Below are 5615 nucleotides of genomic sequence, written 5' to 3'. Positions count from 1 at the left end.
TGTGGATGGATTTCCCAAGTTGTTGTTAGTATGCTTTTGTCTTTGTTTTTGTTTTAACATGTATTGGGGTAAGAAATTATACGGTCCCCACAAATGGTAGGATGCATGTTAGTAAGTATTTTAAAGTTTATTTGTTTTTTTTAAAGTTGAGATAGAATGTGTGTTTAGCCCTAGTGGTGACAGAGGGATACACAGGTGTGCAAGTCCCTTATCCTACGGGGCCACAGCACAGTCATGAGCCTGAAATTTTATAGGTACTCAGGAGATGATGGTTTCTCTAACAATGGAGTTGACCTTGAAGTTCTAGTTCCACCAAGGTCCAAAGTGTTGATGATTCCTCTAATGATGGAAATATCTTACATGTCAGTTGTGTTTTTTCAGGTCATGGTAGTCAGTCATGTTACAGTGACCCTGGTTATGCTCTTTCATGGGACCCTGCTAGTCACCTGGTAAGTGGTATTGTGGATGTGACAGTGTAGTTGAGATCACCTGTTCTTGAGATGTGTAGGTAAGTGAGGAGGGTGTCCCAAACACTAACCACAGGGTTACTATGTTCTCTCTGCAGATATCTTGTTAAAGTCTTTGTGTTGCACACATATGAGATGATGTCACATTAACTCATTAGACCTCCCTATTTTCAGATGTGTATGTAATTAATGACGTTTTGAATGCTCTTACATTACACGTGCTTTTGGCTTATATGCAGTAGTTTAATTTGTAAACACCGTATTCTTGCAGGAGTCCTGATAAAACATGATGGTCTCTGTGATAAAAGTGTCGACCCAAATTAAAGGAATCCTCAAAGTAGAGTTGACGTGTTCCATAATAATGGAAGTAAAAAGGATTATTAGCAGGTGTTCTGGTAGAACAGTTTATACTTAAACAGACTCTTTCAATGTGTTTGTTCAGGTTCTTGTCGAGAAAACCCAGTGAACCTCACGGTATTCACTGAAGGAAGCTTGCTCTTAACCTGGTAAGGGATGAAGTGGGTTCCACCACCATCCAGACCACATGATCTTCCATAGGAAGGTGGGTGAGGTTGATGTCCCTGACATTTGTGGTACCATGTTTGTTTGCAGCTATCCCGTTAAGGCCTTTGCTACTATGCAGGTATGAGATGATGTGACATTGACTTAGACATTATTTTCAGAGCGCTGTGTGACTAATGATATTATTCAGGCTCTTACATAACTTAGCGTTAGACATGTAGGCGGTTAAGACATCCCGTTGTCCCTAACAATCACAGTATGCATGAGAATTTCATCGTTGAGAGAGATTGTGTTTTGGACTGATAGGGAATCGTTTAGAGAGAATTTGTTTCAGACATCGAGGGAATTCATCCTACTGTTCATTGCTTTGTTACTAACAATGGGAATTTTCCAGGTATTCTTCAAGAGAAGAAGGTGGCTCCTACTGCGGGCTGACCTCCGAGTTTTGCAAGTATTCAGGTATGGTTGACGGTGCTGAAATGATACAAATGACCAAGGGCATTTGGAGGTCTAGAGGTAGAATGATTCCTGAACCAAAGACATTTTTCACAATGCCTTTTTCAGATTCATGTCAAGACCTCACCGCGAGCTTCCCAATGATAACATGGGACATTGCTGTTACCAAGGTAAGTGTTGTGGGCCTTAACCATAGCACAGATCATCTGATATTCACATACAGAGGTAAGAGGTGATGAGTATCTCTAATGCTTCTTGTTAACACACTTCTTACAAGGATTCAATTAATGAAGGACACATTCCAACCAATTCTGGGAACCATTGTTTTTCACACTTTATATTGAAGCGAAAAATTATGTTTACCTCTGTGAGTGTTGAGGGATTGTGTGTATCCAAACAACTGTCGTGATGTTCTGTCCCAATAAGTAACCATGGGATTGTTACAAGGGTCCCGTTATTAAGTGATGGTGTTCTCTGACCGTGGTGTTGACCTTGAATTAATCCAAGGATCCAGGTAGATTTAGAGAGGTTCAGCTTAAAAAAAACAAAGCTCTATCCCTTAATACATACTTCACAAAATGTTTTTAGGTTCTTGTCAAGAGACCATGATGAACCAGAAGTCATTAACAGGGGGGACATCTCTGGCGTGCAGGTAAGTGAGGACAGGCACATCACAGACCCTCCGATCTTTCTATATCTGGGTGAATGATGCTGGATTGTCGAAACCTGTTGTACCGTGTGAGTTCCTAGCACGTGTTCAGGTAAGCACGCAATCATAATATGTTGCCATTTGTAACAGTCATGTTATCCTGCTGTCCAGTTGCACAGAAAACGAACGTGTAACGATGTGAGTATGGAGTTATGTGCATTTATGCAGGTAATTGCCCTGGAATTATGCTTCACCATTGTAACCATGGTATTTTAGAGAAGTGTAGTCAGGAGATGATGAGGCTAAATGTGGCTAACCCTTGAATATTGCAGACAGCCAGGGAAGTTGACGGATCCTGCCGTGATGGAAGTGAAGGAGGTTATTTGTAGGTTATTTGTCCATTTGGAAGATGTGTGTCCGTAGATAAACAATTGTGCCAATGTGTTTTTCAGGTTCCACTCATGAGATCATAGTGAACCTCCTCCTCTTCATTACCAGAGACTTTGCATGGATCACAGGAAGTCATGGTATGAGCCATAGGCAGCTTAAAGATCAGGTGATCTTCAGATACTGAGGCAAATGAGGATGCTGTTCCTAACCTTTGTCTTACTATTTTTGATAGGCATTCAGGTAAGAAACGGTCTCGTTCCTACTGATGCTAGTAAGCAGTAGCCTTTGGTAGTTGAGAGTTTAGATGTAATGTATGTTTATACGTAGAAGGGACTGAGGGATAAACAGGTGTCCACGTTATCCCACTATTCGATACCAAACACTACGGACCAGGAGATTTCTCCAGAAGAAACGATGGTGTCTCTAACAGTGTCAACTTTGAATTCTGCCAAGATCGAGGTAGTGTTGAAGCTTCCCCATTAACGGAGGTGACCAAGATTAATAGCAGGAGTTGTGGCAGCACACGTTGTTTTCTTTCTTTCTTTCTTTTTTTGGAAAAAGGTTGTGTTCTTAAACACAATCATTGCACGTGTTTCCTCAGGTCCCAGGCACGAACTCACAGCAAGTGTAACAACGGTCATTATTGGGACAATGTTTGTAAGCAAGTGAGCGAGCATGTAGGTCTTTCTATGATGTAGACTATCTCATCTCCAGTATCTAGGTTAGGATGTGTCCCCAGCACATGCGTTCTGCTTTGGTACGTATCCCGTTAAGGTCTTTGCTAAGAGAGGTGTGATGTGATCGGACAGACACTCACTACAGACTTTTTGTTCTTTTCGGACACCTAGGTAATTAACGTTCCCAAGAGCCTTCCAAAAATGTCGTCTGGGGGCCCATAGACAGTTAAGCATTTGATGTGAAGTGAGCATTTCTGGTAAGCATGAGTATTCACTATCTTCTTGTAGAGGTAATGTATTTTTATACTCCTAGTGGTAACAGATACGCAGGTAACCATGGAAATTTTGCAGATGTCCCTTTAAGAATGGAAGGAACCCTTACTAGGGAGTAACCTCTGATTTAGGCAGTTATTCAGGTGAACTTGATGAGTTACAAAATGATACACCTGACCAAGAGAATTTTTGGTGGGTGTCCATGTAATGTGTCCTGAACACTTCGCATATTTTTCAGGGTCCTCTTTTTTTTTTTTTTCTTTTCAACGTTTTTTATTTATTTTTGGGACAGAGAGAGACAGACCATGAACGGGGAAGGGGCAGAGAGAGAGGGAGACACAGAATCGGAGACAGGCTCCAGGCTCTGAGCCATCAGCCCAGAGCCCGACGCGGGGCTCGAACTCCCGGACCGCGAGATCGTGACCTGGCTGAAGTCGGACGCTTAACTGACTGCGCCACCCAGGCGCCCCTTCAGGGTCCTCTTAAGACCTTGACCATGCCCCTGTCAGCGGTATTTAACGTGGCGTAAAGGGGGTAAGCGATCTGGGCCTAAACCACAAGCACAGACCATCCGATCTTCCCACATCTAGGTGAGTGATGTTGATGCTCTTAATACTTCCTGTTACCCTGACCTTGTTGCAGGTATTCGGGTAAGAAATGACAGAGTCTGGGGCGCCTGGGTGGCTCAGTCAGGTCAGCGTCCCCTCTTGGTCTCAGCTCAGGTCATGATCTCACGATTTAGGAGATTGAACCCCACATCAGGCTCTGTGCTGACAGTGCAGAGCCTGCCTGGAATTCTCTCTTGCTCTTTGCCTCTTTCTATCTGCGTCTCTCTCTCTCTCTCTCTCTCTCTCTCAAAAAATAAAACGAAAAACAACCAAGAAAAAACAGAGTCCTTACGAATGCTAATAACCATCAGTTTCTACTTTGCACACTTTGGAAAGAATATGTGCTTAATCCCGTAGGAATTGAGAAGTTGATCCTGTCTAGGCAGTTGTGGTGGAGCCTCACCACTGTAGAAACCATAGGATTTTTCCAGGTTTCCAGTCAAGTAATGTTAGTCTCTGCTGACCATAGTGTTGACCTTGAATTAGTGCAAGTGCGCCAGTGGAGTTGAGGTGTTGCCTAACGATGGAAGGGAACATGTTCATGTTCAAGTGAGGAAGATGTGCCCAACATTGGCGTTAATGTGTTTCTCTTTTGAAAACTTTGAGTATCAGATTAAAATCTTTGCTAGTGTGCACGTATGAGGTGATGTGGTATTAACTGATTAAAAACCTTTGTTTTACGGTTTTATTTTTCAGTAATTTCCACCCCCAGCATGGAGCTCGAGTTCACAAGTCTAAGATCAAGAGTCCCGTGCTCAACCGACTGAGCCAGGCAGGTGTCCCTGAAGACACTTCTATATTGAGATATATACATGATTTATGATCTCAAGCCTCTTATGTTTATTTGGATTTGGGCATGTATTCAGCTAAGACTTTATTTGTCCCTAATGATGTTCATAGCAATATGATTTTTTTGTATTCCTGTTTAAAAATATGTACTTAACATGCTAGTGGTAGACGGATTTGCAGATATCCAGCAAATTTAACATATTGTCCTGCAGTACTTTATTGACGATGGAATCATTATAAGTAATGTGAAGAGAGGAAGGTGTGTCTTCCTAAGGATGGACCTTGGAGTTCTCCAAGTATCCGCGTAGTGTTGATGGGTCCTGAAATGATACAGCGACCAAGGGATTTGCAGGTGTAGACTTAGAATGAGATGTACACCAAAAATATTTTCTACGCTGGTATTTTTTGTGGTTTTTTTTTTTTTTTTTTTTTTTGAGACTGGTGTCAATGAATCACAGTGACCCCGGCAATGATAGGTAACAGAGACATTGCTGATGTCACAGTAGAGATGATGTAGGCCTAAGCCACAGCACTGACCATCTGCTCTTCAGAAAGCTAGGTAAGTGCTGATGGTGTCCCTAAGAGAGAGAGAGAGAGAGACAGTTTATGAGTTTTAGCTTGTGGGGGCGGGGAGGAGAGAGAGAGAGGGGAAGAGAGTGCTCTCGCTAGGAGAAAGAGAGAGAGAGGCGGGGGGAGGAGAGAGAGAGAGAAGAGAGAGCTCTTCCTCTCGAGGAAGAGAGAGAGGGAAAGCAAGGGGGGGGAGGGAGGGAGGGAGGGAGGGAGC

The 5615-nt window shown here is 42.9% G+C and overlaps 2 long non-coding RNA genes across 2 annotated transcripts in view; both read left to right on the top strand.

The window, feature by feature from the left end:
• Positions 1 to 493: 493 nt before the first annotated feature.
• The window catches only part of LOC121025168 (uncharacterized), an 11183-nt gene continuing 6061 nt past the window's right edge, over positions 494 to 5615 (top strand). The window contains exon 1 of the long non-coding RNA XR_005787967.1: positions 494 to 508. This is a non-coding gene — a long non-coding RNA (uncharacterized LOC121025168). The remainder of the gene's footprint in view (positions 509 to 5615) is intronic.
• LOC121025170 (uncharacterized) overlaps positions 856 to 5615 on the top strand; it is an 8293-nt gene continuing 3533 nt past the window's right edge. The window contains exons 1-2 of the long non-coding RNA XR_005787969.1: positions 856 to 973; positions 1080 to 1110. This is a non-coding gene — a long non-coding RNA (uncharacterized LOC121025170). The remainder of the gene's footprint in view (positions 974 to 1079; positions 1111 to 5615) is intronic.

Source organism: Herpailurus yagouaroundi, unplaced genomic scaffold (assembly GCF_014898765.1).
Source record: "Herpailurus yagouaroundi ecotype Mexico unplaced genomic scaffold, PumYag 67525, whole genome shotgun sequence".
Lineage (NCBI taxonomy): Eukaryota > Metazoa > Chordata > Mammalia > Carnivora > Felidae > Herpailurus > Herpailurus yagouaroundi.
The sequence above is the reverse complement of the archived record's forward strand: the minus strand, read 5'-3'. Positions and strand labels throughout refer to the sequence as shown.